Genomic DNA, 27,078 nt, shown 5'->3' on the forward strand with positions numbered 1-27,078 from the left:
ATGCTGGCAGGAGAAACGCTTTTATTAAACTATCCTTTTTTCCTTTCACTGATTGTGTTTACATGTGCAAAATACTGAAAAAAAAAAAACACAACTCATCAAACCCAACAGTGCAAAGAAAATTTGTAATATTTGTGAGATTTTGAAATGGTTAGGTTTGTCTCCAGTTTGAAGTCAAAAAGTCCCAAAGAGACGTAAATCTGTTTGTCAGTCAGGTTTAGAGTAAACCATTCATAACTTTTAGAAAATCTAGATATACACATTAACTACACATCAACCAAACATGAGTTGCATGACAATATTGTGTTCTGTAGAGCTGCTTTTCAATCTGTGACTGAATCGGTTTCATAATTGACGGGCTTTACAACATTCACGCTGTTATTTTGTTATTAAGTTGCTTAATACAAAACCAACTGTATTTTATAAAGCGCTATGTAAATGTGACAGGTTTTTAGGTGGACTCTACTCTATCTTGCTTTTAAATGTAATAAAGTGAGTGACGACTATGGTTGTCAAGCTCTAAAACAACAAAAAGCACCTTACAAGACTAAAACACAAGTCATTACTTACTGGAATATCACTCATGAGAGATGTACAGTAGCAAAGTCCCAATCATGAACAAACTGTCCTTTCTGAGTCAAATCTTTCTAATGAGACAGCAGATCCAGATCACAATGATGATTTGTTCATAAACTCTCACTGGACGGGAGGACTTAGTTAAAAAATGACTTACATTTAGTGTGTTCCTTTTGAAAATTGACCTTCAAAAGGAATATACTGTATGTGTCCCTGGACCACGACACCAGTTATAAGTAGTGTAGGTATATTTGTAACAATAGCCAAAAATACACTGTATGAGTCAAAATTATACATTTATATTTTATATCAAAAATCATTAGGATATTCATGTTGTTCCATGAAGACATCATGTAAATTTCCTACTGTAAATATACAAAAATCAGATTTTTGATTAGTAATATGCATTGCTAAGTGCTTCATTTGGACAGATATAAAGGCGATTTTTCAATATTTCGATTTTGTTTCGCACACTCAGATTCCAGGTCTCTGTCAAATATCGTCCTGTCCTAACAAACCATACATCAATGGAAAGTTTTTTTTATTTTTTATTGATCCTTATGACTGGTTTTGTGGTCCATGGTAACATATGTCATATGAACCACTTTATTGCTTTGAAATATTATAAAAGCGAATGACGACTGGAGCTGTCGAGCTCTAAAATAACAAACAAAAAAAAATTGACAATCTAGGCTAATCATCTAGAGTGGGATAAAAAAGACAGAAATTTAAGCAATTATCTATTGAAAATTGTTCCTCAGACCCAATGAATTTCTTTTGCATCAAATCTTTCTAATGAATAACTTTGATAATGCATTCATGAAGCAGACTCTCACTGAAGGGGAAGGTTTCCGCTAATTTCAGCTTAAGTTTGTTCCTCACGAAAACCTGTCATTTGGGCTTCAAGAGAATATAACGGCATGAGCTCTGTTTTGATGATAGCTTTAAGGTGTTTTTGTCTTCTTCAGACTTCATTCACTTCAATTATATGGAAACGAGCGCCACTTTTCGGGTTCTAATGAAAAAAGAAAGTGGTACGAGTTTGGAAACGACACAAAGGTTTGCAAATGATGTTGATGAACTATTCTTGTAAGTACAAGCGGTGTAATTCCACGCACACTCGTTGTTTGTGTTTATCGAATGTGGGAGCCACACACTGTGATTGAGCCACTGGAGTGCCAGTGCCAGCTTTGTCTTGCTGGTGCATTGAATCCCACAAACTGGCGTGAACAATGGAGCATGTAGGTGTGTGCGAGTGTTTATACAAGCAGGGCTCTCTGAACAGGTGTCAGAACAGCTTTTATCCATTCAGCTCGCTCCACTTCTCCGGATCCCTTTATGAAAACACGACTCAGCCCAGCTATTAACTGGGAAGCATATGGCGAGCCAACTGCGTGTCCCCCTAAAAACCCGCACAAAACTAATCGAAATCCCACCAAAAACACAAAGGAATTCCCCTCTGACCTCTGACAGATGGGGAGGGACAGAGTCCAGCCACCCTGAAAATGACATTCGCACACGTCCGCCTCTCTACACCGACTCGCATGTTTTTTCACGCTGAATAGTTGCTCTGTGCGACAGCTTTGAATTGTTTTCCATGAATTCATGACACGTCGGGTGAACATTTGACATCAGAAAGAAGCGGACCAGAAATTGAACTGCAGTTTTGATACGACAAGCAAGAAGACTCGGGCAGGAAATAGCTAAGTCTAACCGGATCTTATTTTGACGCCGTGCTGCTGACATAACAAAATATAAAAGGATGAATTATAAATATATTTATCGAGCACTACTGCGGCAAGCGCTTCGATTCAATTTTCTCAGCGACATGCGTTCGGGGGGAGAAAAAGAGCTGGCAGCGGAAAGACAAACAATCCAAGAGAAACAAAGTGACAGATTTGGAGGGAAGAAAGGTTACAGAAAGAGAGAAAGGGAGATAAGAAGGCAGTTTATATAACCATGCGTGAAAAAAACTAAAAGTTAAGTCATTATCACTTAAAAAATCATTCATAAGAAAAGTACCAATGTTTAGTTTATCAACTAATTGTTCTTTTGAGTCAAATGGTTCAAAATCCTCAAACGAGTAATTAAATGTAACCATTCATGTAAAAATGTTTTACCAAATTTTATCAAACTTTCATAATTGCCTTATCTTTTAAATAACTGAGGAGTTTTATGAAAATCACCTGTCGAGTTCCCTATCAGTGAATCAGCACATGAGTCCAATTGGATGACGACAGGAACTCATCCCAAGAGGATTTCATTTAACAGTTAATCTATTGCCAAAAAAAACAGACAATTCTTGAAAATATTTCAATCAAGAATGTCCGAATCATAATAATAAGTGTCCGTCAAAATATAACATACAACAACGTTCACTAACCCATCACAGTTCAATTGGATTGGTGTTTATTCTCTATAGAACGAAGTGTTCCCTGCTCATTCTGATTCTATTCCAGTGAGTGAAGAACAGTTTCATATGCACATGTGTTTTAAGTATTATATATGTTACCGTCTTTGACAGACAGCATATTGAAACCGCTCAGGGCTGGCATTTTCTCCTTCCTTTCGGAAATCGATGGTGGAGTCAAAATAGTGTGTGTTTTTCAGGAAATGTGTGTACTCCCAGGAGCTGTTTCTAGTAAATACTACAGTGTATTCTGCATGGTATTTTTTGACAGACATTGATGTTGTGGGTTTCAAACAATGTGGATTTGAAAACAGATGGATCGAAAGGTAATGGTTATTTATTTCTCAGCCGGTAAGTTTCCAAGTGAAGGGACTGATGCCCATGAGTGTCAAAGGTTTTAGTTGTAAAAGTTTTGGCGGACATTAGAACGTGATTTTTGGATCATTATAAAATGAGCTGGAGACTTTCGAAATTACATGTTACTGAGAGACTGATAAGTTTGACTTGTCAAAAATATAACATTCAGCTGTTGCAAATTGGTTGACTATTGAAAATCTTCTCTTTTTTTTAACAGGAAAGTGATGGATTTGATGCACAACGTCATTTTTATTGTTAAATCCGTGATGCAGATACATAATAGTGAACATTACTTTTTAAAACAGTTGTTCCGTTATTATTACCCCTCGGCAGATTGTTAACTCAAATCACCGTTTATGATTCAAAATGATTCAGTTCTCAAGTTCAGTGACTCAAAGATCCTGTTAACATCTCACTGGAGGAAAAGATTTAGGTAAATAACGGCTTAAACACATTGAGTGAGCAGCGAAACATTTAACATCTAAAAAAGAAGCGGACCAGAAATTGAATTGCAATTTTGATTCGGGCAGAAAATAAAGTCTAACCGGATCTTACTTTGACACCGTGCTGCTGACATAACAAAATATAAAAAGAATGCATTATATATATTCATCGAGATCTACTGCGGCAAGCGCTTGGATTCAATTTTCTCAGCGACATTGACAAACAGCTGGCAGCGGAAAGACAAACAATCCAAGAGAAACAAAGTGATGGCTTAGTAGGGAAAAAGGGTAGCATAAAAAGACAAGAGAAAGGCAAAGGAATCAAGATTATCACTCAAATAGCTTTATCGAGATCCGTTTGTGTTAGTGCTCATTAAAATAGTCACACTTTAAGCTTTTAATGAGTCATGAAGCCGGAGATGTCGGAGGTGTTAAAGGGGGATTTCCAAAAGAAAACAAAAGGTGAGAAAGCAGACAAGAGAAACAAAAAAATTCCGAAAGAACAAAAATCGCTCAAAAGTGTAAGGGTCACACCAATATTCCTTTGTCTCAGTCAGACGTAACGGACCCCTGGTGCCATATTGATTCAGAAGCATCGACAGCAGCGTGAGCTCCATTTGCAGCTCTTTATTTACTTCTCTCCAGCGCTTTGACGTAAAACCTAATAAGAGCGTCCAACAACGTAACACTTTCTCATTTTTGAGGACCTATGGCTAACCGCCACACTGTCAAAATAAACGCAACGTCTTGGGTTTTCCCAGCATTCCTTTGTACTGCACTGGAGCACAATTCATTGCTCGCTTCAAGGATGGTTCACCCAAAAATATCAAATCTGGCATGATTTACTCACACTCGTGTTGTTCCAAAGCTTTTATTTCTTATTAAGGAGATATTTAGGAGATTGTTCATGCTGCTCATTTTCACCCTATAAAGCCTAATGTATCATATTTGATATACAAATCTAATACCTCAAAACTGCTGAAAAACCTAATCTACGACATGCCCTGTGTCGTCTGATTGATCATTTATACTTTTTTATCAAGTAAAAAGCGCTTTAGTATCATTTCCTGTAAAATCTTGATGGATTTTAGAAGTAAATTTAAGATGAACTTTTATATTGTTATAAATATTTTAATATGAACACTTTTAACTATTTGACTATCCATACATAATTTCGTAGAAAAATCATGCTGACATGTGACTGTAAAATATGAAACATCAGGCTTTTGAGGAACGTTCTCACAACAAATGCTATAGAGCTTTGATTAAAAAACTAAGCATTTAAAAATCATCTTACTAAGACTTATTACTGGGAGATATAAGATGACAACTGATATTTACATGCATTTTATGTAAGTAGTCTGTTAACCGGTTTATAATCTCATTGATTTACATAACAAGCTATCAGAAATCATCTCAAATGTGACACTTGACAACTTTTTTTTTAAATATACACATACTTTTTCTGATTATTGTTTCAAATGGTTCAATTTAGTGTTTCCTACATAGTGTACAATTCATAAGGATCACATTTTTGACCCTGTGTTGAGGCCTGACAGCCTTTGGTCATTGTTTTCATTGGTAAGAGCGACATGAACATTCTTCAAAACATCTTCTTTTGTGTTCCACTGTATAAAGAAAATCACATAGGTTTTGAATGACTGAAATGTAATTTTTAGGTGAACTATACGACAAAGCATGCCGTCTTATGGACCTTATGCATCGCAAGTAAGTCACTGGAAATCCAGGGCACTATTTCTGGCTGTTTTGAGAGAATCTTGACTGCTGGCTTTTGTTCCCAGGGGCACAATTTAACCAGACTTCTGTGTCCAAATCTTCTGTGCTGGGGTGTCAATACAAGTTTTTGTCTCAGTATGTTTTTTTTTTTTTTTTTGCAGCCACACAGCAAAGAAATCCAAGTAATTGGATTTAAACAGTTCAAAAGAGTCTCAAAATAATTAGTGACCAGAATCCCAGTCTCCAATGTATTTATCAGTTCTGCCTGCTATCAGAGATGAGATGGGGGTGAAGGGAGAGGAGAAGAGAGAGGGGGCGGCTTTTAAAAGATTCCAACAAGTTAATTCAAAATGTGTGCTGAAGAAAACACCTATTGCAGCTTGTGCATCTACAGACTTGTCCTAGTTAAAGTCCTTATGATTGATTTTCCAATAGGTGCATAAACAATAGTCTCTGAAAACACCATGTGAGACACAAACGTGGAATACTCTTTGCATTAAAGATAAAAGCTGATGGAAATATGCACCAAAAAAATAAAAAAATAAATAAATGTACTAAAACGTGCACATGATTGCAATTTCATTCCCTCGATTTGTTAAATAGTGCATACAATTTATATAAATAAATATTTTTTATATATATATAAAAAAATATATATTATATAAAATTTTTACAATATATATAAATAAAGGTCAGTGTATATAAAAATAAATACATAAATGCAAACATAAAAAAAATAAAAATATGATGAAACAAATATAAAAAATAAACAGTATAAAAAATTTAAATGTAAAATAAATGTAAATATAAAAAATATAATACAATTAAAAACTAATAAAACTATATAAATAAATGGAAAAAGCGATGCATTCAAAAGCCAACAAAAATCATTAATAAATATAAGAATAAAAAGTCAGTAAATAAAAGTAAATATATAAAAATAATTAATATAAAAAATTATGTATAAAACAAATATGCAATAAATGAGAAAGCATATTAAAATAAGTGGAAAAGCAATAAATGCATAGAAATAAAAAATAAAAATATGAATACATATAAAAATAAATATTAATACAAATGGTATATGTAAATATTACTTATAATTAAATATTAATACATATAACAAGCGAATGAAAATAAATACATAAATGTAAATATAAACTATATATAATTTATAAAACAAATAAAAAGTAAATGGAAAAACTAATATAAATACATACATTATAAAAATATAATACAAATGCAATTATAAAAATGAAAAGTCAACAAATAAATAAATAATAAACCATTAGCTTAGGGAGTTCATTCTTGGTTTATTTCCTGGCACTTAATATAAGTACAGACGTTTGTAGCAGAGCACACGTGCACTATTGTGTTGACTTTTCCTTACCATCTGTTAAGACACAATTTTGTCATGGTTTGTGTCAAGAAACAGAAGTTGAAGGTCTTTCAAACACATTTTTGGGATACTCATCAAAACTCTTTCGTGTCCGGAAAACAACAACGGAGCAAGAAAGGAGGAAAAAATTCTATGCAAACGCATCTCAAGGGCTTCATCACAGTTGCTCGCGACAAAAATGGTAATGAACAAATCGGCAAACATGAAAACAGTGGTTTCTCAACGAATCGAAATGCTGCGATATCACTTTATTCAGAGCTCTACATCTTTTTAAACAATGTGCAGAGTCTGTTTTATCTGAGCAGGGAATAATTCAATACGCCGTGTCCTCATTTAAAGTATCTCTTTACTGTATCCCGACTGCTGCTTTTCAAGCGAATGAATATTAAAGACGCCTCTCTATCATTTTATGTGCCTCTTTACTTTACAACACAGGAAGGATATCACACGGATGACCATTAAAATCTTAGGACCTGACATAAAGTTTTTAATTTGACTCCTTATATGCAAGCCAAATGGGATTTGGAAGATAGGGAAGAAAAGGAAGTTTTAGATTCAATGGAGTTTTTCTATTAAAGCAAAATAGAAGAAAAACACCTCATGTGTTATGCTATATCATATTTCAACCAACAAAGAAAAGGGAATTCCAGAGAATAATTTTCAGAGGAGTGAAACTTAAATGAATTTATTATGCTTCCGTCTGAAATCTCATTTGGAATGTTTCATCTACTAATTACAGTGAATGGAATATATTTGATTACTCTTTGGATTTTTAATATGGCATTAGATAAATATCATTATGGTACAAGATTATCATCTTTAAATCAATGTGATAAACATGTTAGGGCAAAAGTGATCTAAAAGTAAAATTAAAAAATTTTAATAAAAAAAAAAAAAAAAATGCAAAAAAAGTAATACAAATGAATAATATATGAAAAAAATATATGAAAAAAGCTAATAAAAATATATATTTTTAAAAAAAAATGTGAAATTGCACTTAATAAATTGATGTGAAATTGTACACGTTTCTTGATTTTAATGAATTCGACATGCTTGATTAATGACATTTTATTTACCCATTAAAAAGGAGTCCAGAAATTTCAACTGAAAAAGAGCAGAATCCAGAAATTAAAATGGAATTTGGAAAAAACATAAACCAGAATATACACATACACACACACACACACATATATAGTTTTATATATTGACACTTTTACTTTTAAAACACTTACCATTTAAGACTACATAAAGATTGCTTTTATTACCATTGCTTACAACCAAAAATCTATTCTAAAGAGTAAACACTGCTGTGATTTGGTCACTTTTAACTAAATATCACACAACAGGTTTCCAGGTCTGGCCTAATTAGCTCAATATAAAGCTAGCGGAGCGGCGCGGCGCAGCACACATGGCACATGCGCAGCATTGATCAAAGAGACAGTGTTATTGATGAGTGTGGAAGGGTCGGGCAGATGTTCTCATTCATAATACTGCTGCCTGATCCCCAAGCATGTGGGACTGGAGGAAGAATTGCACTGGTATTCCTCAGATTAGGAAATCGGACGTGATGATTTGTTACCGGACATCTGCATATTCACAGGAGGTGCGCTGGTGGATGAGTTATGTGTCTTTAATAGGCTGCTGATTTGACATTTGGACTCCCATTGTTGTCTACTGTAATTGTGTCACGCTGGAGAAACACTTATTTACAGGAAGCTGCATTATTAGGTTGTGTAAGGTGTGTTCATTTTTTTATTTTTTGACAAAACAGGTCTATTGTTTATTGTCAGTAGAGATGGACAAAGACAGAAGCTTTCTGTTTATCAATGCACCATGTGAAATCTTTCACCTCTTGCAAAATTCTTGATCATGTGGATTCCATGGGAATGACTGGATTTTCCCAGCAGGAATTTCGCAAAATCAACGATAAATGTGACCATGCCAATAAACTTAGTCTCAGCGCTTACTGACGATGATAACTGAACACAAAAGCACAAAAGGAGCTACAAATATATGTATACACACACACACACACACACACACATATACATATATAAAAACAATTAAAAAATTTTTTTACTATTGTTACATGTATTGAGTATTAATTAATATTATTCATATATTTTTTTATTTATTTGTATATATTTTATTTTAATTTTTTTTGTGTGTAAATACATTTATGACAAACATATAAAAAAATTTATTTACTAATTTTATATTACAATATTTGTAATTATTTACATACTACATAATGTACGTGGTATTTAAAATTGCACAAAATAATGACATTATATTTATACCATATTAATTAGTCACGAAAAATGTAAAAAAAAAACACTTTTATAATTACATTATAGTTGTATTTGTAATTCTAGTAATACTAATTATTCATTTATATAAATCGGTAAATAAATGAATTAATTGAATGTAGTCTAAACAATGTGGTACATTATTATATAACTATTACCATTTACAAATAACTAATTTAAACACCTTTATATTCATTAATAAACACGAATACATCAGAACTGTAAATATTTCTCAAATATGATTGAATATTATATAAAAATACAATATTTTACATATAATTGTATATATAAATATCTAATTTTATTATTATTATTATTATTATTATATTTCTTATTTTATTATAGTAAAAATTGTTTTTTTTTAAATATCCCCCCTCCAAACATAAAAAAAACCCACTAGGTTATTTTCATCATGATTGTCAGTTTGTCTCTTCCTGTCTAAGAGGACGGTTCTAATGCAGCAACGCACTCAAGATTTTATGCCAGCTGTCAATTGCTCTTCCTCATCTTCATCAACTGTCTTTTTTTAAGGAATGCACCAAGAAGGTAATTTCACCGAGAAACCTTGGGCTTGTAGCACAGGTTGTGACAGGTGCTGTCTATAACATGATGCACAGTCTCTATCTGTCGGGATTGTCTCTTGCCCTCCTGCTGAGAACCATATGAGTGTGTCTGATGGTGGAGCACAAGTCTGATGAATGGGAACACGGCGAGGGATTCGCTCAGATTTCCCCCAGCTACACCAACCACCATCCTTCCCACCCACTCCATTATTTCCATCATAACATACGGAGACAGAAAGTCAGTTGAGGAGCTGTGACAGGAATCTGGTCCCCACGAGCAGGAGAGATTTCCGAAGAGACACTCGGAAAAGAAATATTATTATTAGCGTCCTCATCTCGCGGGTCAACTTTAGTTATCGCCACAATGCATTCAAGCTTGTGTAAGAATGTGTTAACCTTCATCACTGAATAAGGTAAGTGCAGTGTGGCACAAAAGCACATGAAATGCCTTCAGGATTTCATTTTGCACTGGAGGTCACATATTTTGATACCTCAGTATCTAGCTGGAGTTCTTTCAAACCGAAATAATGCAGTGTATTTGCTAAGACTGGGTATCAGTACAGATTTCAGGATTCAGTTCTGATTTATTTGCTTTCATATAATGAATAAATGTGTCAAATGGTTCTGCTAGTGTTGTAAAATAAACAGGACACCATGTCAGACTAATTAAAATCATTCATTGTAAGATGTACTGATTCATGAGTCATTTGTTTTCTTAGTCGGACTACACTGTTTGTGCCACATGTTTTTGATTCACTAAAAAGAAGTGACACGTTAGAGTCATTTGTTTGTGACTCGGACTACACGGTTGCACTGCATTTATCTATTTGCAAACACGCATCTCAAAATGATTCATATGTTAATGAATTGAACTGCATTGGTCATACAAAAGAATCTGTTCATAAGAGTCATTCCTTCATGAATTAGAATACACGGTTCACACTGTATATTTTAGATTCACTAAAAAGACTTTAGTTTGTGAATCAGATTACACAGGTTGCAATGTGTGCTTTTGATTCAGGACTCAAAATGAGTCTTTTATTTGTGGACTACACTCTCTGGTCAAGTTCTATGTATTTGACTCACTTAAATGAACGAGCTCATAAGAGGCATTCATTTGTATTCAAATATACACAGTTCACACTGTATATTTTAGATTCTCTAAAAAGAACTGGTTCATAAGTTAATTCATTTGTTCATGAACTGGACTACACAGTTGGTGCTGGTTGTTTTTGATTTACTAAAAGGAAAATACTCATAAGAGTCATTTGTTCGTGAACTGGACTACACAGTTCGTGCTGTTTTTTTTTTTTTTTTTTTTTTAATTTACTAAAAGGAAAAGACTCATATGAGTCATTTGTTCATGAACTGGACTACACAGTTCGTGCTGTTTTTTTTTTTTTTTTTTTTTTTTACTAAAAGCAAAAGACTCATAAGAGTCATTTGTTTGTGAATCTGAGTACACTGTTCACACGAAAAGACTCATAAGAGTCATTTGTTTGTGAATCTGAGTACACTGTTCACACAAAAAGACTCATAAGAGTAATTTGTTCATGAACTGGACTACACAGTTCGTGCTGGGGTTTTTTTATGTACTAAAAGCAAAAGAAAGACTCATAAGAGTCATTTGTTCATGAATTGGACTACACAGTTCGTGCTGTTTTTTGTTTTGTTGTTTTATTTACTAAAAGGAAAAGACTCATAAAAGTCATTTGTTCATGAATCGAACTACACAGGTCACACTCTATGTTTTATAAGCCAATACTTTTTAGTGATAAGTGTGATTTATGAACTGGATTACACTGAACTGTACGCTTTTGACTCAATAAAAGGAACTGGCTCATGGGAGTCATTTGTTTGTGCTGGCTGATTCAAACTACACTGGTTGCGCTGTTTCTATTCAACAAAAAGAACTGGTTCATACCAGTCTTCCTTTTGTGAATTGGGCTACATATTCTTACAAGTCTGGCGAAAGCCAAATTGATCAATCTTGGGATTTTAAGAATCAACATTAGGGTCACTGAAAAGATCAATATTTGTAGCCAACTCAGAATTTTATTCGAGAGGGGGACTTCTTAAAGCTTTCAGCAGAGATACTGCAATGACTGACTAAGACTAAACCTCAACACTGTGACACCCCTGTGTATTACAGCATTCGCTTGCACTTTGAAACTCTGAACGCAAATCGAACAAAGGAATATTTCCTTGCCCTTCACCAGTCCCTAACCTCAATGTGCTGTGTCACATGGTCCCTCACCTTCTCCTCTGCCAACGCCGTGTAAGAACTTTTCAAGCAGAGATCTGTGTTAATCATCTCTCGCTGTTGAAGTCCCACTTTCACGCCAAACCCTTCACGCAGCTCGCCCGGGGAGACAGCATGCGATTCATTTCTCTGCCTGCGCAACCTGAAACAATCCAGCGCTAACGGGTCTGATGAATGTCATCCTGTCAGAGACGCCAACTGTTCCAGCCCCTTATGGGAGCGTGTCGAGCTTTACTGATGCTTCAGATGTTCTCAAGGAGTTCCAGTTAATGTTCATTTCCTCATGCTACTAACAGCCAGAAAGCGCATGACGGAAGCGATACTCCAATTACAAATGGGAATAACCAAGCGTAAAAAACCTGTAACTAATACTGTATGTCTGATATTTCATGTTTGCATCATGGCGACAGTCTGGAAGCTGTCGTTGTTTCACAGAACATTTATAGTTAATACTACTGTAGCATACTTGTGTTATACCTTCAGTCATTTTGATATTGAATTACCTGAGGGTTTTTTTTTTAAGTATTTTCCGTATACTGTATTTTTCGGACTATAAGTCGCACCTGAGTATAAGTCAAATATGTCATGATGAGGAAAAAAAACATATAAGTCGCACTGGACTATAAGTCGCATTTATTTAGAACAAAGAACCAAGAGAAAACATTACCGTCTACAGCCGCGAGAGGGCGCTCTATGTTTTCAGTGTAGACTACAGGAGCACTGAGCAGCATAGAGCGCCCTCTCGCGGCTGGAGACGGTAATGTTTTCTCTTGGTTCATTTCTCTCGGTTCATGTCAAATTAATTTTGATAAATAAGTCGCACCTGACTATAAGTCGCAGGACCAGCCAAACTATGAAAAAAAGTGTGACTTATAGTACGAAAAATATGGTAATATTTTCTGAACATATAATATGTATAAGACAAGCTTGTACAAGATGTAGTTGTAGCTCTTGCACCTATTGCATCTATTCAGTGTAATCTGAAGCATGAAAGACTGAGGCCCTGTTTACACTAGTGCGTTTTTGTTTAAAAGTTGCGTTTTAAAATGAAAACGATCCTCGTCTACACTGGCGTTTTCATTGAATTTCCGAAACGATCTCTGTCTACACCAGGGCCGTAGTAAGACAGTGTGGTGCCCCTGGGCTCTCGCGGCTGTAGACGGTAATGTTTTAACTTTAACGGGAAACAGGAATCGCTTCTGTGTCATTGTCGTCCTGAGCACATTCTTCACTCGTTTAAAAAAAACTTTCGATCCCTGGAACATTTTGAATTGTAGCTAAACGTCTAGCGTCCTTGTCTTTCTTTAACTTTCTTTTTGCAAAAGCACTAAATTGACGTCCGTCCATTTTGATTCATTTATGCCGCATTTCCACCACAAAGAAAATGAAATAACACCCAGCGAGTTATCTTTCTGTAGCTGTTAAAAAAAAGTGACAAATTTGTGCGTACTTGTTGTGGACCAACTCAACTCTGACAGATTGGGGACGGAAGGGGGGACTGATAGTGGTCGTGTAATCTTTATTTACTTATTATTTATTATTATTATTGAGAAGTTAGTGTTCATAAACGAGTTATGTATGGTCTTTCAAGAATTTCAAGTTAATAATAAAACAATTTACGAAAAATAAGCTTGTCATGTGGTGCCCCGCTAGTTGTTGTGAATGGTTGGTGCCCCTGGGCACTGGCCCAAGTGCCCTTATGGATAATCCGGCTCTGGTCTACACCACACCATCGAAAAAGCATGTCACATGACCATTCATGCAGGAACAGCCATAGACATCTTTAGGTAGATTCCCTATTATTTAAATGCTCGGAGCGGTCCAATAGGGAATCAACCCATACATATTTATTGGTACAACAATTAGCATGATGTTATTGTTTACACGGTCACCAAGGATACGCAGAGAGAATGTGGCCCGCCAAGCCACGTTTTGGTTGGTTTAAACTGAAACGCAACCCCAGAGTTTTCAAACCAAAAGAGGTTCTGTTTTCGGGGGGTCAAAAGCGCAGAAGTAGTGTAAACAACAGCAGGAGTAACCATAGTCTGAAGTTGGTTCAGGCATCCTGGTAGTCTAAAACTTTAAAAGCCTGACTCAGACCACTGTGAGCAGTTGAGTTTCATGTCGACTTTATTATCTCATAACGGGGCTTTAATTTATTTATTGGCCAGGCAACTGGACGGTTTGCTGGATATGCTGTGTATAATTAATGAGGAGAGAACAGCTCTACTCCCAACACAGTGATACATAATCCTGCTCGAAGACAGGGCTACTCCCCACAGGCTAATTAAACACCAACAATGGTGATGGCTGCAAAAAAGTGAGGGAGGAAACGTAAGGAACATGAAGGGAGCGTCCAGACAAACTATTCTGCATGTACAAGTTTGACAAAAGCTTCATAAAATGGCTTGTTATGGTTGGAGTTAGCATAGAGCTTAGCACTGGGACTTCCTTTTAAAAGGCCGTGCAATTCCCACCAATAGCGATGGTAAGAGGAATAACACGGTGGTATTGGAGAAAGAAAGCTGGGATGAGTATAACATCACTAAACACACAAAGGCCCTCAGGAACACCATTCAGCTCTGACCTTTCCTATCGCCGCACTACTAAAGGAAAGCAAACACATCATTCAGCCGGACTCTACCACTGAGGACAACGGGGAAAGATTACACAAAAATGGTGTACTTTTTGCTACAATCCCCATTTGCATGATGAAAATTCATCTCTGCTAATGTTATAAAACATACAATAAATCATCTTTTAAAATTATTCTCATGAGAGTCACTGACTCATAATTTGTTTTGTGAATCAGACTACACAATTTGAGCTGTAGGTATCTGTTGTTTTTGATTCATTAAAAATAAGCAGCTTATAAAAGTCATTTGATCATGAAACAGATTACTCTGGTTGCACTGTATGTTTTTTTAATCACTGAAAAAAAGCACCTTAAGAGAGTCATTTTCTTGTGAATTGGACTACAGTGGTTGTGCTGCATGTTTTTGATTCACTAAAAAGAACCCTCTCAAAAGATTCGTTTGTTTGTGAATCAGACATCCCTAGTCGTGCTGTATGTTTTTGATTCACTAAAAAGAACCAGCTCATAAGAGTCATTTGTACATGAATCAGTTACATTGGTTGCACTGTGTTCATGATTCACTAAAAAAAACCAGCTCATAAGAGTCATTTGTACATGAATCAGTTACATTGGTTGCACTGTGTTCATGATTCACTAAAAAAAAACAGCTCATAAGAGTCATTTGTACATGAATCAGTTACATTGGTTGCACTGTGTTCATGATTCACTAAAAAGAACCAGCACATAGGAGTCATTTGTACATGAATCAGTTGCATTGGTTGCACTGTGTTTATGATTCACTAAAAATAACCAGCACATAGGAGTCATTTGTACATGAATCAGTTGCATTGGTTGCACTGTGTTTATGATTCACTAAAAAGAACCAGCACATAGGAGTCATTTGTACATGAATCAGTTGCATTGGTTGCACTGTGTTTATGATTCACTAAAAAGAACCAGCTCATAGGAGTCATTTGTAAATGAATCAGTTACATTGGTTGCACTGTGTTTTATGATTCACTAAAAAGAACCAGCTCATAAGAGTCATTTGTACATGAATCAGTTACATTGGTTGCAATGTGTTCATGATTCACTAAAAAGAACCAGCTCGTAAGAGTCATTCGTTCATGAATAAGATTACACTGGTCGTGCTACTTTTTTTTTTTTTGATTCACTAAAAAGAAGCATCTCAAGAGTTGTTTGTGAATCTGACAACACTTGACAAGCACTAGATTTCTGATTCACTTAAAAGAACTGTCTCATGAGAGTCATTAGTTCATAAATCCGATAACACTGGTTGCACTGTATGGTTTTGATTCACAAAAAAAAAACCCTCTGAAGACATTCGTTTAGCTCTGACCTTTACTATCAGCGTACTACTAAAGGAAAGACATAATTAATCCCGACAGAAAGATGATGCCAAAAAGTGTATGCTTTTTGTTCAAATCCTGCCCATTTGCACTGATTGTCCCTAACAGCGTGGGTGATTCATTTCAAAAGTCGCTCCATCTACAAGACCAGGAATTTATGAATGTGTAGTACCTACTATATGAAGAGACGTCTTTGATTGCGAGATGGAAACAAGGACGGTATCTTTTTGTGCTGTGATGATGAATGCCAGTGTAATCAAGCAGCGTGATTGCATTTCAGACGCTAAACTCCCTTAAGCAACATTCTGACCTTCTCATCATGACCAGAAGGAGATGAATCTGTTTCTTTGCCACACTGAAGATGCTCAAATTAATTCTCACTCATCAGTAAACAACAAAAGAGAGCGCAACATGGCGGAAAGTGAATTACAAGCATCCTGCAGTCGTGCCGCAAAAATGTATTTTGAGCTCAAATACTACACAGGCTTAGAAGAATTCATGTTAAGCGTGTTTATAAAATAAGCTTTGCATTTCTGCTTTAAATCTTGCACAGATTGGCCCCATTGTATCCCACTCGGTTTTTGCTTTCCTTTGAGATGAACAGTTAAACACCGATCGAGTAATGAGAAACCAGTTCTGCATTGGATCTGGTTCTGATATTATTCCATATTGATTGACAGGAAGATGTGGGCAGTAGATTTTCTTCATCAGGCTGCTTTTAATGCAGTATGAAACCGACTGACAAACAAAGTGGATACATTAATTACCTTCATCAGTGTCCTTTCTTTTACTTCATGGTCGGGAAAAACAGAAGAACCCGTCTGACCCGTTTTGATCGCTTCCTGTCAGAATAATGAAGGTCACTGAAAATGAGGTGGAATTTAGATCTAGCACTGAAGACTCACACATTTAATCAAAGAGCAAAACTGCAGGAGGGTTGGTGGTGTTTATGACAAAATGTAAGAAAATAAAAAGGTTCCTTTGTCAAATGTAAGGTACTTTTCTGTGATTCAAGTGCCATTCTATAAAACCGGTGACTCTTCCAGGCTTATAGAGGCTTTATATAGACATATTTGCTTATTATATATTTCTACTTAAACTCTTTATTTAAGTTCATATGCAAAGCAACATTTCTAATTTTGTTTACATTTTCTCTTTTTTTTTTCAGCATTATTTCAATCAACTAAAATAAAAAATTAAAGGATTTAGCTAACAATTACAACACTGTTTCAAGGGAAGTTATTTTTACAAGGTATTATAAAAAGGTAAGTTATAATATATTTTATTATAACTTGGGTTATAGATGTCTTTTAAAAGATCACTCCACTACAAAATACTAATATTTCACTACATACATACATTTTTCAGTTGTTAGCCATACAAAATCATGGTAACAAAGTCAGTATTTTAAAATCACCTTCCTTTTGTAACGCATAACACAATGCATGATCTGCATGAAGGATGTTGCACAAGTCGCTCATTTGAAACAACATTTACAATTAAACTCTTAAACAGCCCTGATCAATTAAAAAACGAAATACTAATGTAGTATTCCTCTTGCCGTATAGTCTAGCACACTTGGCATTGGCGCAATAAGAAAAGTCAAAGAGTTTGGAGTATTGGCTGTAGATAATTAAAACCTAGACAGAGATAAATTCTAGGGCCTGTTAATTACACAAAGCCAAAGGTGGGCAGAAATGGCACAGAGCCGACCAGCGGTGGATACCGAGACCTGTTCCTTCTGATATTATGCATTTGTAGGGCACAAGTAAAAGACACCCAGAAGAGCGCTGAAGAAAGTCACTCTGAATTAACTAATGAGAATAAAGGTAACACATTTCAGAGGTGCAGAAAATGAACAAATTGGGAGGAAATGCATCTTTAATGCTGCTTTGGATTATGATTATATACGTGAGGACATTAAAGTGGGTACTTTGAAGTTGGGAACTAGAAGTGCACATAAAGCGCACTTCAAAGCATGCAAGGCTATATCAATGTGCCACATCCCCTTCCTCCAGTATTGTGTCTGTAACAGTAGGAGAGTAACATACAGTTTTGTTCTCAAAGACAATTAGACTGAAGGCCTGCTGATTTGATCCCATCACTAATAGCAGTGTAATATTTCTAAAGGAAATTGCGAATCCAAAGCACCATCTTTCACTTCATTGACAACATGGCATCTGTAGAGAAAAAAAACAGGAATAGCATATGCTTTTAAAATGACATCCCGACTCATGTCAGTGATGTAAGGCAACACACAAATCTTATAAAAGCTGTAATTTGTGCCTTTGTGTTAAGCTGCTCAAGTGTGGCATTGGAAATCATATTACAGCCCACTAAAAGTGAATGAATCCTGCTGTGAGAACTTTAGACCCGAGATGCACTGGGCAAATTGAGACGTACAGGTTCAGTCAGTGGTGTATATTTCAGTCTGGTGAGGTTGTCAAGGTGGAGGGGTTGATTCCAGCTCTGATACGATTCCAGGAGGACAAGAGCGGTTTTGACATAAACTTTCCGACTGTCATGTCTTGCATTGTAATTGCAAAAACTGTAAATGCAAATAATAAAGAGAGAGATTCTTCTTTTGTGTTCCTCAAAAGAATAATAATAATAAAAAACGACACGATGCATGGTTTTTTGGTGAACTGTCCCTTTAAGAGAAGGTGTACGAGTGACTGTGAAAGACTACAGAACAATGCACTGTATCTGCGTCCACCGAAATCCAATAAATCTACATACATCTATCCAATTACACTCACTGTCGGTGAAACAAATAAGTGCTCACATGCTTCTCATCAAGCAGAGGGAATCAATAACCGAAAAAATGAACTGTTCCTCATGCAACCTAATAGTATGAACCCTTCGACACAATCTGAACCTCAATAAAAGTAATTTCCATGTTAATGAATGATATATTGAAATATATGGCAAGGAGAAAACCTCATTGTCAGGGCAAACTAATCTCCGACAGAATGATATGGCACGTGCAGATTACATTTATGAAGCCTGACAATGGAAACAGAACGATGGGGTCCAACCAGGTATATGGGGATTTGGACGAAATTGGGGTGAGGATTAATAAATGCAAGTCATGCAGAGCGATTGGGTTTCCTCACTTCAGATCTTCTTGATTTACAGTACAATGATGCAGATTTGCACGCTTAAAGCATGCATATTTTTCATGAAAAGATCATTCCAACAGACATTCGCAAATTTGTATGGTTTAAACTACAGTTCTTAACTTGTGGTTAGAAGAACTGTTTCTTGTGAGTATGATGCAGAATATATGATACTTATAATAAAATATAAGATATTATGGCTTTAATTTTCAAGCCACCCTTGCTGAACATGATCGTAACCATGAAACGACTCATAATACTGTTAGTGTACTATTGTTGATTTGAAACTATAGTAGTTGTCAGATCACTTTTAGATTTCCCATACTTTTATTTGTTACACTTCATGTGGTTCAGTATCGTAAACACACATTTTGCCCTCTTTATGAAGCCCTTAGCAGACCATTTGCATGTCGGACATGTTTGTACTGTTTTCAGTTGTATTCAGGAACAGGTTCGAGTGACGTCAGAGTTTGGTTCGTTCGGAAGGTGTGAACGCTGTCTTCTGAACTCAGATGCGCACCCATGAACCTGAATCCACTTAAAATGGGTGGTCTGGGGTTCGGTTCATGTGAACTCCAGTACGGTTCGCTGCTGATGTGAACACAAACCTACCAAATCGCGGAAGTGAACCGCTATTAACGACGTATTATTTGGATATATTTGGGATAAGCAGCTGCTGGCTTGATGATGCAAATTAATCATGGTTCCAAATAATATAATATGAACGCAGTCCAACGGGGGAAGGGGGAGCAATCGAACTCGGGTTCGGGACAGGCAAGACAGCCAAGTGTGAAAGCACTCTTAGTCTAACTTAAATATATATATACACACTATATATATATATATATACTATACACACTGCTAATATATATACACGTATTAGGGGTTGAACGGTACAGATATCACGGTTCGGTACGTACCTCGGTTCGGGGGTCACGGTTCGATATGATCTTGGTGCAACAAGAAAGAAAAAAAAATCTAGGTTCTTTTTTTTATGAATTTTGAACAGACAGTAGTACAAATTTCTATTTATTTTGAAAATACTAAATATTATTACATTATGTAAAAAATATAATCTGCAGTACATTTATACATACAAGGAATACATTCTTGAAATATATATTGATTTAGTTTACAGATAAACAAGGGGGAAAAAACGGTGCGAACCCGTAATGTAGCCTTTATATGCTCATATAAGCATATAAGCATAAACTCAAATGGCAGTGAGCACAATGTTTTGTTTTCATTGTGAGTGTATCAAATTAAAGCAGACCTTTATACAGTGATGCATTATTAATAAGACAATAAGTGTTTAAAGTTCATTCTGCTGCTATAAGGAAACCACTGAAGAAGCACACACACACACACACACACACACACAAAACACATCAGTTCCAGCATTGATAACTTGACAGCGCAGTAAGTACTTTAACAATATAAAATACAGTGAACCAAACATCAGCGCGTCTGCCTCTGTTTCACAGTTGGAACTGCTGTACAAAGCCTATAAATTTACAAATTAAATAATATTTTTGCATTCAGATACATTGCATCGCAAATATGGAAATATTATGGAATATTGGATTTGTGCTGAAGGAAAAGAGGTAGGATGCATGAGCACAAACCTCACAAACAGTTAAGTGCACAAGCATTTAAAGTATATTCCTTTGTCAGACTGCGAGAGACACATTCAGAGTCAGCACATGGTCACTGTCTAAAAGGCCTGGTTTTCAAGTGCATAACTGGCAATATTCGCTGTTCTTCTGCTGGCGGCCAGTTATCAAACAGCGTTGCATTGCTGTGGACACCCCCTTCTGGATTGGGGGTGAATTGCCTGTATTTGTTGTAAGGCCTCATGCACTGAACCGAGATGTCCGTACTGTGACGGTTCTAAAACGGAGCTAAAAACCACTGCACCCCTTCCAAATATCTTACTTTGTGATCCACAGAAAGAAAGTGTTCATGCAGTTTTGCAATGTCTTGAGAGTGAGTACAAGATGGCATAATTTTTTTTTAAAGTATCCGTTTAATCCCATATCGCTTCAGCACACGAATATGGAGAATGCAAAATTCCAAGCACTTGTGAGTCTAAGATGAATGAAGCTGGAGCCACAAGGCTATTTGTCCTGTGAACCCCCACTCATCAATCTTTTGTCAGATTTGGCGTCGCCCCGAATGCAAACACAAAGAGGGAGAACTCCAACAGGCCATTTTCTTCTTGGAGCAAATATCATTTTCAGCGATGCTGCTGGTCTTGTTCATTTATTAGCAGCCAGCAGCTGTGTGCACAATGGCCAAAGCTTGGGAGCTGTCCAGTGCTGAAAACCGAGGATAAAAATACCAGGGAACAAGAGAGTGAGAAGCTTGTATTTGGAGGACCGAGTAGCACCGTGCAAATTGCTGGCATAATTATCAGGCTTCTTTTCCTTCTGGACCTCTCCCACAAGGCGAGCGATAAAACATTTTCTAAATGAATCTTTAAACCACAAGGTAGTGTGTTTTTGTCTTGAGCGGACCTGCCAGCCAAATGGAACCTTTTCAAGACAGAAAAAGAATTAGGGCTGAGAAGAAATTAAAATTAATCTTTTCTTCTCCCTCAACGAAGTTAAACTCTTGCAGTCCCATTTTCAAAAACCAGCAAAACACAGACCAGGTGTCATGATTCATTTATGGTGTTTAAGGCGGCAAATGCCCGTTCTGAATAATGTATTCCAAGTCTGGGCGCCGATAAATATTCAGACTTTGGCAGATTGGCGGGTGACACATGTAGGAGAGACAGCTGCTGCCAACCGCTTCCTCTGGCTCATGGGATTAGACACAACTACTCTTTCTTGTCAGCTGTCAATCAAGACTGCGCACACAAGGTAAGACACCAACCTGGATGACTGTGCACATAAATTAAGACTTATACTGGAATTCATTCACCACACAATCACAAACAGGCCATTAACTTTGCATAATTAAACACAGCCTTTGTCACAAATCAGCAGTCGGCTTAGGCAGGACTTCAAAACTAGCACAATGTTTCCCTAATACCAAAAATTTCCAGACACATTTTAGTAGACTTGGTCCATTAAACATGGCGCGTGTTAATTTACGACAAGGGCATTTTCTCCTGGAATCTGAATGCATTTAGCTTTCTGGATGCTATTCAAGTACAATTTCAATTCCACCTGTCAGCACAACCCCCCCACCTCGTACGATTGTTGGCACTAAACTACGCAGTCGAGCGGAAACGCGCATTATTCAAATGTGAGAATCAATCAAGTGCCCTCTACAAGTCACCCAATGCCAAAACGGGTGCGCTCAGAGGAAATTTCCACTTTTTTCTTCAAGAGACAACATGCTCAAAGGCGCTCCTCTGGCATTTACAATAATACAGGGAGAAGAAGAGGGTCCTCAGATAAAGAGCAGAATGGATGCCCCAAGGAGATTTAACGAGGTTCTGGAGCCAACTTGAAAGGCTGCTTGGTTTAGAAAGAAAGGTCTTTGAACCTGGAGGCGCCGTATCGGAGCACTCACCCTGATATAGATGCAAGCAGCACGGGGTTGCTTGAGGCTGACAGGGTATGAGTTTAGCAACACAGCCTGGGCTAAAATGCTGGCCAATACGGGAAAGTAATGGTTATGGTAGGGTGATAATCAATAAACGGGCAATATTATTTTGTCCAAAATAGATTAAATATAAATAAAAGTGAATTAAATTTAATTAAATAACTGTAAAAACTAAAAAAAATCAATCATTTTAAAAGCTGCAAGTTAATTTAGGCATCCATAATAATGGATATTATGAAAAAGTTATTCATTTTGAGATTTGCTAAAAACTGCATTAAACAATGTTTAACTATGGAAGATATGCCTGATATTAAAATTCTATAAAAAATAAAAAAATACATAAAAAAAGGAAATAAATGTAAATAAAATTTTAATAACACTAAAAAATGTAATCTATTATTTTTTTTAAAGTTGTATTTAAGTTAATTTAGGCATACATTATAATACAATTTACAATTTAAAAATACATTTGTAAAAAATAAAAAATAAACATTTTAAAACATTAGTGGAATACATTTCACAATATAATACCACTTTAAAACTACAATCTTTCTGCTTCTGAATTCCATGTTTAATTCAGTATATTGCTGTTCGTTTGTTGTTTATTCTTGAAATGTACTAGCAATTTCAGAGTGATTTTTTTTTCTTTTGTCAGTATATAAAAAATGGATATTCAGGTTTGCTATTAAAAATTGAATATACCAGTATAAATTGAATATACCATATAATTGTTATTACACAACTAAAGCCAAACAAAAGCAATTGCTGGAGGTTGCCAAAATGCTGTGCGTTACTTCCTAATATGCCGCAACATCTGACAGTATGCGCTCTCATTGGTAGTCACTGGATGGCTCATTTGCATAAGTTAGACTCCAACTTTGTTGCATCACTCTCAACACCGAAATGCTCAACAAAAATTATGGTGCAAAACTGCTCCCAGTGTGAGCGCGCCATAGGATAAACTCCAAAGGAGGGAAGAGAAGAGAAGAGAAGAGAAGAGAAGAGAAGAGAAACCTTCTACAAACCTTGCCACACAGTAACCAATTGCTGCAAACAGCTACCTGAAATTTCCCCAGGGCACCCGGAGCCACTGCTCACACCACTTTCTATCCCTGATGCTCTCTGACAAATAACACACATCTTCACATTCACAAGTCACTCTCTTGCACTTTTTTTCTCTTGTCAGAACAGAGACTTGTTGCAGACTGATGCAAGAAGCACCTGGAGTGCTCCGTCAGGTAGAGACTCGGGGGTTCAGACCGAACAGAGACAACAGAGTCAGTCACGACAGAATGCCAAGAGAAATTCGGCTCAGTCTTCGTCTCCCACCAGCTGCACGCTGTCGTCGAGGCGGGCACAAGACTGGCAGCGCTCAGCACTTGTCAGCTTTAAACAGCATCCAGCTGACACTCTGCGAAGGAGAAAAAACTAAATTCGCTCCCCAAATTCTCGCTCGCTGTCTCTGATGGGATTTCTTTCAACCACTTCACATCAAGGCATTACTGCAGATGACAGCTTGCAGGTGGGGGGCTATATCAAGGCAAAGAAAATGACTCACTTGAGTGGATCTGGGGAAAACAGGACAAGAACATTGCATTTGAACCCACTAGTACTTTGCAAACCACTTAATATTTGAAAGGATGAGTGATTAACTGGTTTTAGAAATAAGATAGCACTCTACTCTTCATATACTCAACATTTCATCATGATGTCAATCAAAACATGGTTTATAAATAGTCTTATGTTCCCAAAAGCCGTTCAATATCGTCGTGCTCTTGGTTTTGTCCCCTTGACTGTCCTCAGTGAGGTACTGCGCTCGGCAAGGGGGCTGTATATAGCCTGTCCTGACACAAAACAGCCTACACCACGTTACACATTAATAATAAAGCGAGACGCGATAAGCACAAAGCGTCGCTCGTTCTCACCTTCTCCGAGGTAAAGCGCGTCGTCGCCTCAGAAAGTCCAGAGGAATGCCGCGTCGCCTCAGATTCAGCGGAGTAGATGATAACAGTCGCCGAGGTCAACCATTCAAATCTGTTCAGCCTCAGAAACGTGTTGAAATTAACTCCTCACTTCATTAAAAAAATCGGTCAAAAAGCACGGTATTTCTCCTCAGCCCGAGTCCAGAGAGGAGCTCGAAACGGCGCGCGCTTCGCCGGTCGCGAGGAGAGACACTGAACAAAAGCGCGAGCGGAGGCTCACAGCGGTTCCCCCCTCACCAAATGAACGGAGCAGATGCTTAGGCAAGAGAGTGCGTTAGACGGTATGGCCAATTCTCTGTGGACTTCGGTGGGGGGATGGACAAGATTTTGCACAATATTTAAGCTATTCCGTCCTTTGTTTGGTCATTTGCTTGGGCAGATATATCGAGGTGTAGGCTATATATGGATAATTTGGGGGTTCATCTGACTCCTAGTTATCTGAATTCACCTAAACGAAGTTACAACAACAGTCCCTTACGAAAATTATCCAGGATTTTACAACCAAAAAAGCATACCCTCACGAAAATTAACAATTTGCTAACACACACACATACACATGGTAACAATAGTTAATCCACGGTGACCACAAATTAACCATGGATTTTGCTACACTAGTCATTGTTTAAACATGGTATTTTTAGTAAAACTGTGGTTATACAAATGGTTACAGTTTTACTACAATAAAACCATGGTTAATTTTCATAAGGGTAGGACAGTAGCTAATAAAGTTAGTTAAAAACGTAGTAATAATGTAGTTTAACCATGGTAATCTTCAATTAACCATTGTTTTGCTACACTAACCACGGTTTAACCATGGTATTTGTAGTAAAATTCAATTATTCCATAAAAAGTATGTGGTTTGTAAAAGTTTCTAGCCTTACATAATGTATGCATATACATGTGCATATTTAAACAGTGTTTCAAGCCACCAAGTACAACAAAATAAGTATAAATTAATTAAATTATTGAAAGTAGTTAGAATGTGCTAAATAGAAGCTAAATATATAGAAGTCATGATACCTGGTGGTGACCATAGCAACGTTCCTAGTGAAAATACGTCAACAGAACACTTTTTAATTCTCAATTTTTAAACTTTAGTGTTTATAAACATTGTTTTGAATGACCAAGTGCCACAAAAGTTAGATGACGACAAAATCAGATTGTGTCAAATAGACGTTAGCAAACAAACAATTTGTGGTAACCAAAGCAATCATTCACAATTTATATAAGAACAGTATGCAATCCACTGACAAAAAAGTACTTCTTTTTTTATTTATCTTAAATAGGCTACAATATATTCTCTAGGTCTTCTTGTTTTATTGTAATTGAATCATTGTAATGGAGTCATTGGTTTCCAAAAAGAACCTTTAAAATCCATGGAACCTTTTCCATTGCACAAAAGGTTCTAAAGATTTTTGAACCAAGACAACTGTTTCTTTTAAGAACTGTTTACCAAAAGGTTCTTTAAGGAACCCAAAATGGTTTTTAAGGCATTGCTATGCAACCCCCATTTGGGAACCTTTATTCTTAATACCAAAAAGGTCCCAGCTTTGTCGGATTTAACAGCCAAAACCATTTAAATTCAAATATGATGCCTATTTAATAGTTAGGGTTATATACACAATTCGTTTTAATGATTTCTATTAACAACGTTGTTCATTGTGCCTTTATACGTGTATATTTATTGCACGGGCCAGATTATCTTCCCATTGTCAGTTATTTGACAAATGTCCACACGAATACCCATTGTCTTGGTAAGCCAACCCATGTACCAGTTCTTCTGTTTGCAGATGAATAAATCATCTGAGCATCCCAAGGAGCCTTTAAAAAAAAAAGCTCTGGAGAACCTGACCTGCCCCCTGTTTTATGACAGAATAATGATATCCCTTGAGATGCTGCAAATCTGTTCCTAGGGGCCACGCCGTGGTCCACCGACACACATTTCACCCGACCTATAGAAGCCCACTCACTTAACACCGGCCCCAGTTCAGTCGCTCATCACATTCATCACTGTCATCCGATTACAGATGTTCCTGTGTAAACAAATCACAACAAACCGCAAAGCGGTGCGTCTCGGTGTTCCTGTTGTGATGCCTCATCTTATAATGAACATAACAGATGAGGGAAAAACACTCTCTCTTTATTTTTTTCGCCTTGAAGCCCTCAAATGTTGCAGCTGATCATTAGCATACATTAGGGACACAATAACCATTATACTTCATTGAAAAGAGATGATTTCTTATACAGGATGTTTGAATAAATGCCAATCATAAGCTAAATATAATCCTGGCAGCAGGGCTCTTTGAAGGGAAATGGCAGGGATTTAAAACACTAGGCTAATTGGCTCATAACGGCTTTATAGCAAACCCGAAAAAAAGCATGAACATGAGAAATACGATTTCTCTGACTAACCGCATGAG

At 36.6% G+C, this 27,078-nt stretch overlaps 1 protein-coding gene across 1 annotated transcript in view; it reads right to left on the bottom strand.

Annotated features, from left to right (window-relative positions):
- The window catches only part of LOC113081494 (neurocan core protein-like), a gene marked incomplete at its 3' end in the record, with an annotated part of 44,915 nt that extends 20,252 nt beyond the window's left edge, over positions 1-24,663 (bottom strand). Inside the window, exon 1 of the mRNA XM_026253556.1 lies at positions 24,602-24,663. The remainder of the gene's footprint in view (positions 1-24,601) is intronic.
- Positions 24,664-27,078: the final 2,415 nt, after the last annotated feature.

This window comes from Carassius auratus, unplaced genomic scaffold (genome assembly GCF_003368295.1).
Source record: "Carassius auratus strain Wakin unplaced genomic scaffold, ASM336829v1 scaf_tig00034501, whole genome shotgun sequence".
In the NCBI taxonomy this organism is placed as follows: domain Eukaryota; kingdom Metazoa; phylum Chordata; class Actinopteri; order Cypriniformes; family Cyprinidae; genus Carassius; species Carassius auratus.